This window comes from Mobula birostris, chromosome 8, assembly GCF_030028105.1.
Source record: "Mobula birostris isolate sMobBir1 chromosome 8, sMobBir1.hap1, whole genome shotgun sequence".
NCBI classification, from domain to species: Eukaryota; Metazoa; Chordata; class Chondrichthyes; order Myliobatiformes; family Myliobatidae; genus Mobula; species Mobula birostris.
Window position 1 is genome coordinate 52,692,603 of NC_092377.1, and position 12,916 is coordinate 52,705,518.

The window sequence follows — 12,916 nt, forward strand, 5'->3', positions numbered from 1 at the left end:
CAGCCTGTCGTATGATCGCATCTGTTACATTAATGGCCAGAAGATCCATTTTATTGAATTGGAAAGAGACCAGTCCTCCTACTACATTTCAATGGTTTTCTCAAACTATATCATGTTTAAATTTAGAAAAAATCAGAAGTGTCATTTTTGATCCTTCAGTTAAATTTGAAGAGACTTGGAAGCCATTTATTCAACATTTTCATATGATGTAGTTTGACCTTTTCCAAATCCTTTTTATTAACTTAGAATATATGAATAGAGGAGTGTAGTTGATGACATTAATGAATGTATTCGATCTAATATATTGGTTCAGCCCCGTTTTGTTCTGTTTGTTTTTTTTCGGCTTTTGGTGGTTTTTCTTCGTGATATCCTTTTCTTTTTATTTTTTTTTCTCTTCATGATTAATTATATTTGGAATTTGGAAGTTTATTACACTTGTACTGTTTGTAGTTTCTCTTGTATATGTTTATTACTAATAATGTAACTCCAATCTCTTTATATCACTATTGTTATCATGTACATGAACTTGAAAACTAATGAAAAGATTAAAAAAGGAACTAGAGTGTCTAAATCCCGGAAGCTGGCATGTTTGGGCGGATCTCGTAAAACGACCCTCTCCCCTACGATAGTCCTGTGATTGCTCGGAGAAGCGGTAATGGTAATTGTGGATGACAGCCAATCCAAGATATTTCTTTCAGTCACCAAGCACCTCTCCTCAGTTCCAAATTCCTCCCAGTCCATGAGGTACTGTCAAACAACTTGAACAGTATGCGAGTCCAAAAGTCTCTTCACTGTGAAGACCTGTCCCCCCTTGATAAATCTGGGTGTCAAAAGGGCTGATGATGCAGACAGGTTTTAATTTAGACATGTGGGAGGTGGATTTGATCTTCAGGGTTTTGAGGAGCTGCAAGGTGTACGCCATTGGGTTTTCTTTCCTCAGGAATTTAAAGGGTCCAATGAACTTGGGCACCAACATTTTAGATTCCACTCAGAGAGTCAAATCATGAGTGGACAGCCAAACCTGTTGCCCAGGCTATAAAGTGGGTCCCTGACTTTTCCTTTGGTTCATCTTGGTCCCGCTTTCCAGGTAGAGGCCAGCAAAATCTCTCCTGTCCTAACCCATCCTTGCTTGCAGCTTTGGATGAGAACTCTTGGCTGCAGGGACCCCAACCGCAGCTTCTTGTTCTGGAAAGAGAGGTGGAGGATACCAAACTGGCACTCAAAAGGTGAGATCCTGTGAGCCAAGTGCCATATGGTGTTGTGGGCGACCTCTGCCCACTTCAAATAGTCACAGAACTCCCCAGGTCTTTCCAAGGACAGGCGTCTTTGGGTGCATTCTCAGTCTTGGTTGGTCCACCCTATCTGGCTGCTGGACTACGGGTAAAACCCAGAAGAAAGGCTTGCTGGCATAGTTCCTCTCTGCCAGGGATAGTCATCTGGAAAAGAAAGCATGTGTGTGCAGTTTACGGTCCGAAGGTGATCGTTGAGACAAGACGATACCCTCTCCAATGCCTGAGATGTCCACCCCCACAATGAAGGGAAGGCTTGAGTTAGAGAAACTGCTGTGAATGGCTGTTTAAACTCTGCAAAGGCAGCCTCTGCTTCAGCCATCCAGGCATAAGAACCCATGGGATTTCTTAGTGCCGTCAGCAGAGCTGCCACCGAGCTGAAGTTCCTGTTGAACTTCTGGTAGAAGGTTGCAAACCCCAGGATTCATTGGAAATGTTTGATACTGGATGGTGGTGGCTACTTTCTGACTGCTTGGGACTTGGTCGGGTTCACCTTGAGATTCCCATTGGAGATGATGAAACACAAAAATGAAATAGTCATCACGTGAAACACGAAATTCTCCAACTTGACGTAAAGTCCATGGTCTATTTCCCTCTTTAAAATGTCCCTGATGTGAGTGATGTGCTCCTCCATGGACTTTGAGAAGATTAGGGTATCGTCCAAGTAGATAAGGGTATACTCATGGAGAGTATCCCGGAGCGCATCTTATAAAAAAGCTTGGAAAACGGCTGGTGTGTTCGCAAGACCAAAAAGCATAACCAGTAGTGCCATCTCAGTATAGTGAACCCTTCCCTAATGTGGACCAGATTTTATGCACTCCATAAGTCTAGATTTGTGAATAGTCTTGCCCCTTGGAGCTTCTTGAGTATTCATGAGTGGACGTAGGTAGTGATTTTTGGCCATTATGTGGTTTTATCCCCAATAATCAATGCACAGTTGCGGGCTCACATCTTTCTTTTGTATGAAGAAGAAGCCTGCACCAGCGGGTGAGGTGGAAGGCTGAATGAAGCCTGTGGCAAGAGCTTCCTTTATATACTCTTCCATTGAGCTTCTCTCTTGGCCTGTGAGTGCGTGTAATCGAACCTGCAGGAGACAAGTACCAGGCAGCAGGGCTATAGCACAGTCATAAGGTCAGTGAAGTGGCAGAGACGAGGCCTTTTCCTTGTAGACAGAAGGGAGCAGTTTGAGTGTTGCTATCTCCTCTGGACCATCCTTCGAGGATGACTCCTAATACTTCTTAGGTGACAGGGGTGATTTGACAGACCTTAGTCCTCTCCCTACGCTCAAGAAGTTCCTTCATAGAAACAGTGGCCAAATCAAAAGTCCAAAATCCCTGTCTGTATCCTCAGGCAACAGCAGTGAGGTGTTACAGAGGGTTCTTGCCCCTCTGGGAATAGGCTTCAAGAATCGGGTAAAGGAGTCTTTCCCTTCCATGATTTGGTAGCTGGATTCCTTAAGCTTAGCGGCAGGTTTCCTAGACCGCTTGGGCATCTCCTTGGACTTCTCCTGAACTAAAGTTTCCCCCTCCCTAGTTCCTGTGGGATCCCGACTAGACAGTGTCGAGAATCGCACAGTCCCAATGGCTGGAACCGACTTGTTCGCACCTGAAGACAGGACTAGGTCCCCAGAAGGCCTCAGGTTACCTCAAAATGAAGGTTGCAAAAAAAACCTCTTATAATGACTACACCAAGCATGGATACTCCCCTCCCTCCAGTTCACGGATGGGTTATGCTGGGACAGCCAAGTGTAGCCGAGGATCATGGGTATGAGTGGAGAGACGATAAAGTAGAAAATAATGTCCTCCACATGATCCCCTATCCTCTTCTGCAAGACCACAGACTTTTGCTGGACCTGCCCAGTAGCTAGTAGGCACCATCACAAGAGAGTTCCTAAATCCAGGAAGTTACCCACTGCCCCAGCGTCCGCAAAAATCTTTATGTGAACCTTCAGCACAAAACAAGAATCTGTGGGACTGGACACAGAGGCTGCTAACGTCACAGTCTTCCTGACTTTGGACAGTCATAGAAGTTCTCCAGGTGGCTGCAGCTTTGGGCATTCAGCCCGCAGGTGATCTGCTTCCCCACAGCAAAAGCAGCGGCCTTGACTCTGACGCCGGGTCCTCTAATTGGCGGAGAGTCTTGTGCAACTGACTTACATGGGTTCAACTGGATCTTGAACAGGCTCTGGGCTGGTCATGGTCCAAGGCTGGGAGTGGAAGTGCAATGAGTAAGGGCCAGGCTCGGACCAGCTCCCTTCGATCTCCTGAAGAGGTCCCACTTTCGTTCTGCCAGAGGATTATCAAGACGGATAGACTAGTCAATCAGAACCTCTAAATTCTCTGCTGGCTCTCCCAAGGCAAGGGCATCCTTCAGCTCATCTTGGAGTCCTTGGTGATATACCTTGGCTAAAGCCTTCCCGTTCCAACCACTCTTCTTGGCCAAGGTCCAAAATTCAGTCGTGTAATTGACTGCTGACCTTTCCCCCTGTCGAATCTTTATCAGGTGGTCCAAGGCTCAGCAGGCTCCAGCAGGGTGATGAAACACCTTCCTCATGGCAACCATAAATTCCTCCGAATACATTCCCAATGTGTGCTGGGCCAGGCCAGGGCTCTCCCAGTCAAAAGAGAGATAATGAATGCCACCTTTCCCCGCTCTGAAGGGTCTTGGGACAGCTGGAGTTGAAATACTAATGAGCATTGGATGAGGAATCCGTGGCAAGAACCCAGGTCACTATCGAATCTCTTTCAGGGTTGGAAGATGGGCCTGCTCTGCAGAGCGACCAACAGCACACCTGAGCAACTTTGGCTTCCTCCCTGCAATACTTGGCACACGACGACCTGGAGGTCCTGTATCTCCAGGCTCTGTCTTGAAAGTTTCTCACTGTTGCTGGCCACAGCTGATGAAAAACTCTGATATCCCGCTGGGTCTATGTTGGCTCAATCGTACTGCGATGAGAGTGCTTGACAAGGATGGTTTGGACCCAAGTGCTGAAGTATCTGAAGCAAGGGTTGAGACATGGTCTCAAACTAGCCAGCTATCTGTACTCCAGGGAGTTAGAGTGTCTAAATCCCAGAAGCTGGCAAGTTTGGGAGTGTCTCATAACAGGTAAAGTGATTGACTGTTATTGTAACTTCATTTTTAGGTAATACAAAAGTTAGGTAAGAAAGCAAGTTGCATAGAGGACACAAGGAGTTAGAAAAAATATATAGGTGAGGCAAAAGGGTAATAATTTGGCAATGAATAATGTATGAGATTTACAATTTAGTCAAATGAATAGTAAAAAGAACATTGTTCAAATAAGAAGCCAGAGAGTGCTGTGCAGCAGAATGATCTGGCTTCCCTACATGAAACACAGAAAGTTGGAGTAACTTGGAAGTCAAGTGGATTGTTCTTTTCCCTTGAAAAAGGAGTAGCATATAAAGGGGAAATGTGCTACAAGGCATACGTGAGAGCATATATGGAAACTTGAAACAGCTTTAATATCCTTATTTGAGGAGAGTAAAGGTATCATTGAAGGCATTTCAGGGAAGATTCATAAATTTTGAAAGGGATGCCTTATAAGTTAATCCTGCTTAGGTTGGAGCAATTAGCATTAAAGCTTAGAAGAATGAAAGGTGGTCTTATTGCAAAATAAGATTCTGAGGGAAATGGGGAAGGGGATGCTGAAAGGATCTTACCCCTATCAGAAATATCTAAAAGTAACAGGCTTTGTTTCACAATAAGGCACTATCCATTTGGGACAATATGGAGGAACTTCTTTCTTGGGTCATTATTCTTTGGAATGTGACAAAAGAACCAGTTATCAGAAGACTGATGCTGATAAGAGGACAATGGGGGAACGTGCAAGGTGCTAATAAGAGAGAGACGAGAGAGATTACCGAAAGGAGACACGGTTCCGAGTATTGTCAGAGACTGGTGGCTTTGAACCCTGAACTGTTTGAAGTTTGATGGACAGGCGATACCCCAGCAGGGGGATAAAAAGGGACAGGTTCGCTAAGGCAAGAGACACACGACTCCACGAGGTAACGAGACCCTGAAAGCGGTGTGCCCCCCCACAAGTTGGTGGGAGTTTTTTGGAGGTCTGGTCGCGGGACCAGCCATAGACGCACAGGGTGGAAAGATACGGTCGGGTGGGAACCTGGTGTGTGTGTCCGCCCTTGCCTGGGTGCCGGGTTCACCGCAGAAGAACGATCGTATCTGGAACAGAGGGGTCACAGTCGGTGACCTCAGAAGACATTACAAAGGGCTCGCCCAAAAGCTAACTGCGAGGAATATCGAAGGTCTGTGTGGAATCCGTTTTGAATATTCATTCGCTTTCGCTCTCTCTCTTCCCCCGCCCCAACGGCACAACAGCGATTACTGCGAACTGAACTGAACTCAATTGAACTGAACTTTTCGTCACTTGAAACTGATCATTTACACCTAGACTGCGATAGAGCTTCATTGATCGTATTATCCTAGTTCTGTGTACATGTGTGTTTTATCATTGCTAAACTGTTGCATTTATATCCTTTTGATTAGAGTACTGTGTTGCTTATTTCTTTAATAAAACTTCCTTAGTTCCAGTAATCCAGACTCTAACTAAGTGGTCCATTTCTGCTGGTTTGGCAACCCAGTTACGGGGTACATAACATAAGTGGGGTTCTCATCCGCGATTTTGAATGCTAAATTTGGGACTGGGTAAATTGATTGGGTTAAAATTCCCGAAAGAAAGAAAAGGCAAACAGCAGGAATGGACATTGAGGAATTTCTAAAGTTCCGACCTTGGAGGCATTAGGGGATGCCAGGAAAGCAGAATTGGCAGCTGTGGCCAAACGGTTGAATCTTGTTAAGTGGAAGTCGACAATGAGGAGAGTGGAGATACACGGGGCTATGGTAGAGCACTATGTATCTAAAGGTGTGTTTCCCCAAGGGGAGCTGGAGACAATATCTATTGGAAAACCTGGTGGAGACGCAGTACAGGTGCAGCTTGAAAAATTGAGACTCGAGCACGAGTTCTGGGTACGGCAGCTAGAACACGAAGAGAAACAGTTAGAACGACAACAGCAAGAGAGAGAGAGGCAGTTGGAGCGAGAAGAGAAACAGAGGGAAAGGGAATTTGAGCTGGAGGGGTTAAAGATAAGGGCAGAGTGGGGGGCCCATGCCGAACCAAGGTGGAGGGTTCAGGGCGACCCAGGAGGTTAGGCTGGTTCCCCCATTTGACGATACCGATGTGGATCGGTACTTTCTCCATTTCGAAAAGGTTGCTGCAAGTCAGGACTGGCCGAGGGATAAGTGGGCTGTTTTGCTTCAGAGCGTACTTAAAGGGAAAGCCCAACAAGCTTACTTGGCTTTGTCTGCGGAAGATGCCCTGGGGTATGAGGTGGTGAAAGAGGCCATCCTCAGGATTTATGAGTTGGTCCCGGAGGCATACCGGCAGAGCTTCCGGAATGCAAGGAAGCAGTGGGACCACACGTATTTAGAGTTTGCCCGTGAGATGCAGACATATTGTGAGCTTTGGTGCGCCTCGAAGGGGGTAAATGAGGATTATGACAGACTGCTACAGCTGATCCTGATTGAGCAGTTTAAAGGTTGTGTCCCTGACGGTATGAGACCCTACCTAGATGAGAAAGAGGCAGACACTTTAGCCGCAACTGCTAAGTTAGCAGATGAGTACGCGTTGACACATAAAACGAAGTTTGCCCCGAGTAAAGGCTACCAGAAGGGTAGTCAGGATGGCGGGGAAAGTCCGCCAGAAAAGTCAGTAAGTAAGCCGGGGACTAGTGAGAAGGATAGGGTAGACCGGGAGCAGTCTGGTAGGAAGTCTCCTGGGGTCGTATGTTACAATTGTGGGAAAGTCAGACACTTTGCGTCCAGGTGCTTTGCCCCAAAGAAGGAGACGGGAAAGGGAAAGGCGGCATTTCTGACTGGCTGTATTGAGCTGGTAAACAAACCGCTAGGAGAGAAGAGGACTAACAAAGTTCAGGAAGGGCGCGAGAGGTTTATCTCGGCCAGATTGGTGTCAGTGAAGGAGGGGTTAAACCCAGTTCCAGAGCGGATCTGGAGAGACGCGGGAGCGTGTCAGTCATTGATATTAAAGAGTGTATTAGACTTTAGCTCAGAGACCGAGACTGGGAAAGTCAGGGTCATAAAAGGCATTGGGAAAGGGACTGAGGCAGTACCCTTGCACCAGATACACCTAAAAACCAACTTGGTCTCTGAACCGGTCACGATCAGGGTGAGGCCCAAACTACCGATGAAAGGTGTGGAAGTCTTACTCGGTAATGACCTCACCGGCGGAAATGTGTTCTCAGCAGCAAAACTGATAGGCCAGCCTGCCAGCATTGAGGCCCCGCCCATGGACTCACAGGTTCATCCTGTTGGCGCAGTGACTCGGCGTGTGTCCAGAAAGGCTGCAGAGGCTGATATAGAGTTAGCTGAGACGTTTCTACCAGCCTTGTACCAGGGTGAGGTAGAAAGTGAAAAGAAGGAGCGTAGTGGAACAGGAGGAAGTCAGGGAGCTGAGGCAGACTTAGCATTAGCAAGGAAGGACTTTGTACAGACACAGGAGCAAGACAAGGAGCTGTGGGTTTCGGCGGGGACAGCTCTCTCTGAAGCAGAATTAAAAAGGGAGCCAGTAGACTATTGTGTGGAGGAGGGAGTGCTAAGGAAGAAAGGGAGACCAAGTACCGTGCCCGCGGATGAGGAATGGGGGGTGGTGCCAAAAATTTACGGGGATGAGATTCTTAACCTGGCCCACAAGATACCCCTCGGTGGACATTTTGGGGGGAGGAGAACAGTTGGCGGAATCATGAAAGAGTTTTACTGGCTGCACAGGAGGAAGGATGTTATTGACTATTGTAGACATGAGTTAACACAGTTAGAGGCTATTAAAATGTTAAAAGCTCACCATGATCAGAAAACAAATCTAGCTAGCGACATCATGAAAATTAATGAGGCTAGGGTGCCACCTGATAAGGGGAAAACCCATTTTGAAAAGATAAGTGTGGTGCTGACCAGATGGGAGAACTCTATTGTGTTGACCGACTTTGCTGTTGAGTTCTCTCCCTTAATCCCCGAACAAAGCGAACCACTAAGAGAGCTAATTAAACGACACTTCCACGTAGGTCCAGATGTCCCGAGGCGATGCGAAGAGCTGGGACATTGAACTGTTGCCACATCTGGTCAGCCTAGTGAGCAACACCCCTATAGAATGATTAATTCAGTGACAAATGGGCTAAAGAGCACAGAAGTGTATATTGGCGATATAGTGGTCTGGAGTGACACGTGGGAGGAGCATATTACGGCAGTAGAGGAGCTGTTTAGATGGCTGCCTGAAGCCAGCCTGACAGTGAACCTCGCAAAAAGTGAGTTCGGCCGCGCGAATGTCACTTATCTGGAATTTGCAGTAGGACAGGGGCAGCTGGCTCCGATGCAAGCTAAGGTGCGGGCTATCTCTGAAGTCCCCACCCCGACAGACAAGAGAGCCCTGAGAAGGTTCTTGGAGATGGTGGGGTACTATCGGAAGTTTTGCAGAAAAAAAAACCAACTTTGCGGGTAGTACCCACCCTCTTACTAAGCCCTTGCCAAAGAGTGCTAAATTGGTATGGGACGACCCTTGTTATCTGCGTCCGGGGCGAAAACCAGTTACACTGATCACAGTTCATTAGTGTTTTCGGCCACCGTGAAGTTTGCTAAGTTGGAGCCTGGTTTTTGAGGATTATTAAAATAACACATATAAAAGGAACAGAAAATGTGATTGCTGACTGTCTGTCAGGTGTTGACAACTTAAAAGTCTCCGTATTAGCCAAACAGCTGATGAGCATGTATATTTGTGTGTATCTAAGAATGTATCCCTGCCTATTATTTTTACCCCGGTAAAAATCCTTTGAAGGGTAGGGATGTGACAAAAGAACCAGTTATCAGAAGACTGATGCCGATAAGAGGACAATGGGGGAACATGCAAGGCGCTAATAAGAGAGAGACGAGAGAGATTACCGAAAGGAGACACGGTTCCGAGTATTGTCAGAGACCGGTGGCTTTGAACCTGAACTGTTTGAAGTTTGATGGACAGGCGATACCCCAGCAGGGGGATAAAAAGGGACAGGTTCGCTAAGGCAAGAGACACACGACTCCACGAGGTAACGAGACCCTGAAAGCGGTGTGTCCCCCCACAAGTTGGTGGGAGTTTTTTGGAGGTCTGACACGGGACCAGCCATAGACGCACAGGGTGGAAAGATACGGTCGGGTGGGAACCTGGTGTGTGTGTCCGCCCTTGCCTGGGTGCCGGGTTCACCGCAGAAGGACGATCGTATCTAGAACGGAGGGGTCACAGTCGGTGACCTCAGAAGACATTACAAAGGGCTCACCCGAAAGCTAACTGCGAGGAATATCGAAGGTCTGTGTGGAATCTGTTTTGAACATTCATTCGCTTTCGCTCTCTCTCTTCCCCCGCCCCAACGGCACAACAGCGATTACTGCGAACTGAACTGAACTCAATTGAACTGAACTTTGCATCACTTGAAACTGATCATTTACCCCTAGACTGCGATAGAGCTTGATTGATCCTATTATCCTAGTTCTGTGTACATGTGTGTTTTATCATTGCTAAACTGTTGCATTTATATCCTTTTGATTAGAGTACTGTGTTGCTTATTTCTTTAATAAAACTTCCTTAGTTCCAGTAATCCAGACTCCAACTAAGTGGTCCATTTCTGCTGGTTTGGCAACCCAGTTACGGGGTACGTAACAGGAACACTTTAGTCTATAATGCTGTGAAAGAGTTGCGATATGTTGAGAGAGACAGATTCTTGGTCATTAGGGAAGTTAAACATTCTTAGGAAAAAGTCAGAAGAGTGAAGCTGTGGCTACCAACAGATCAACCAGGATCATAATTAATGGTGGAGTGGCCTCCAGGAGCCAAATGTCCCAGAACATTTCTATTTCTCATATCTCTCAAGTAGATAGTATAGATTGTCACTGATTTTGCTTTAAAGAAACATTTTTCTGTTTTATGTATGATAAGAGTAGATCATCTCGGCAGATAGATTTTAGAGAGGCATTTCTAGATTTTTCTATGGATGGCTTACCCAGAAATTCATGAGGCCTGGGATTTTTGGAAACTTGACTGTGTGGATTCAGAACTGGCTTGCTCATAGAAGGCAGAGGGTAGAAGCAGAAGGAGTGTATTCTGCCTGGAGTTTGGTGACTAATGGTGTACCACAGAGATCTGTTCTAGAGCCCTTGTTCTTGGTGATTTTTGGATGAGGAAACTGCAGGGTAGGTTAGGAAGTTTGCAGAGGATGTGAAGGTTGGAGTTGTTGTGTATAATATCATAGGTTGTTGTAGATTACTACATGATATAGACAGGGTGCAGAGTTTAGGAAATAAAGTTCAATTTCAAAAAGTTTGAAGTGATACACTTGGAAAGATTGAACTTGAAAGCAGAGTTCAAGGTTAATGGCAGGATTCTTAGCAGTGTGGATGTACAGAGGGATCTGAGGGCCCAAGTCCCTATACCCCTCAAAATTGCCATGTAAGCTGATAGGGTGCTTAAAAGGGTGTATGATGTGTTGACTTTCATTAGTCAGGAATTGTGAGGAAATATGAAATCTTGCCGAAGGGTCTCAGCTCAAAATGTCACTGTACTTTTTTCCATTGATGCTGCCTGGCCTGCTGAGTTCCTCCAGCATTTTGTGTGTGTTGCTTGGATTTCAAGCATCTGCAGATTTTCTCTTGTTTGTGAGTTAATATTGTAGCTCTACACACATCTAGTTGGACTACTGTTGGAGTATTGTGTTCAGTTCTGGTTACTTCATTATGGGAAGGATGTGGAAGCTTCAGAATCAGGTTTAATATCATTGGCATATGTCGTGAAATTTGTTGTTTTGCGGCAGCTGTCCATTATAATACATAATAATAAAAACTATAAATTACGATAAGTACATATACAAAAAGAAAATTAAATTTTTAAAAAAATAGTGTAAAATGAGAGGAAAAAATACTGAAGTAGTGTTCATGGGTTCATTGTTCATTCAGAAATCTGATGGCGAAGGGGGAGAAGCTGCTCCTGAAACATTGAGCGTGAGTCTTCAGGCTCCTGTACTACCTATTTGATAGTAGCAATGAGAAGAGGGCATGTCTTGGAAAACAGAAGTTCTTAATGATGGATGCTGCCTTTTAGAGCCATTGCCTTTTGAAGATGTCCTTGATGCCCGTGATAGAGCTGGTTAAATTTACAACTTTCTGCAGCTTTTTTCCAATCCTGTGCAGTAGCCCTTTGATAGCAGATGGTGATACAACCAGTTAGAATGCTCCCCACTAGTTAGAATGCTCTCTGAGGTACATCTGTAGAAATTTGACATACCAATTCTCCCCAAACTCCTAATGAAATATAGCTGCTGTCGTGCATTAATATGTTGGACCCAGATTAGATCCTCAGAGATGCTGACACCCAGGAACCTAAAACTGCTCACCCTTTCCACTTCTGATCCCTCAATGATGACTAGTATGTGTATCCTTGACTTCCCCTTTCTGAAATCCACAATCAATTCCTTGGTCTTACAGACATCTTACAAGGTTGTTGCTGTGATGCCACTTATCAGCTGATTTATCCCGCTCCCATATGCCTCCACTTTAGAGAGTGTGCAGAGGAGATTTACCAGGATGCTGGCTGGATTAGAGAATATGCCTTATGAGAAAAGGTTGAGTAAGCAAGAACATTTCTCTTTGGAGTGACAGAGGATAAGTGTCTTGATAGCGGTGTATAAGATTATGCAAGGTATAAATAGAATGGACAGCCAGTACCTTTATTCAGTAATGGTCAATAACAGAAGACATTCATTTAAGGTGAATGGAGGAATGTTTATTGGAGATGTCAGATGTAAGTTTTCTTGTACAGAGAGAGGAGAGAGGTGGATGTCTGGAATGCACCTCTGGGGTTGGGATTAGAAGCTGATATAATACAGACAATTAAAATACTCTTTGATAGATACATGGATGTAAGGGAAATGAAGGTTAGGTTGATGGTGGAGTTGGTTTATGTACACTGCCAGATCATTGTTGGCCAAAAGGCCGCTCCTTTGCTGTGTTGTTCTATGATCTGTATCAAAGCTGGGAATTTGCAAATGGTCGAGATTTCCTGAGGAGATTTAAACTGGGGATCCTCTGGTCTCAAATGTGCCCATTTAGCTCCATTACATTGTCTGTGATTTCAACATCTGGTATGAGGACAGACTTGCCCAGCAAAATTGGCTCTCTGGAGCCTAGGGGAGTTATTTTAGAGGAGCTGGTGGTGAATATGAGAATATGTCACACTCAGGAACAACCTGAGATATGGAATAGTAATCATGGAGTAGGACTGAAGAGTGTATATTTCAACTACACTGAATTTAACTGGCTGGAAGAGAAAAAGAGTGTGGAACCTTCTTAGATGGTATATGCATGAAGTACAACAGGGGAGGAACTGCACTCATATCTCATAACAGGGAATGAATTGGCTCAGATCAATTGAAGTCCAGGAAACCATGATTATAATTTAACAGTCTTTAATAGATGAAGAAATAAGCACGAAAGGGAACATGTACAGTATAAACCAGACTCCCCTCCATTGACTCTACAATTCTTAAAGGAGACAACATAGTCAAAGA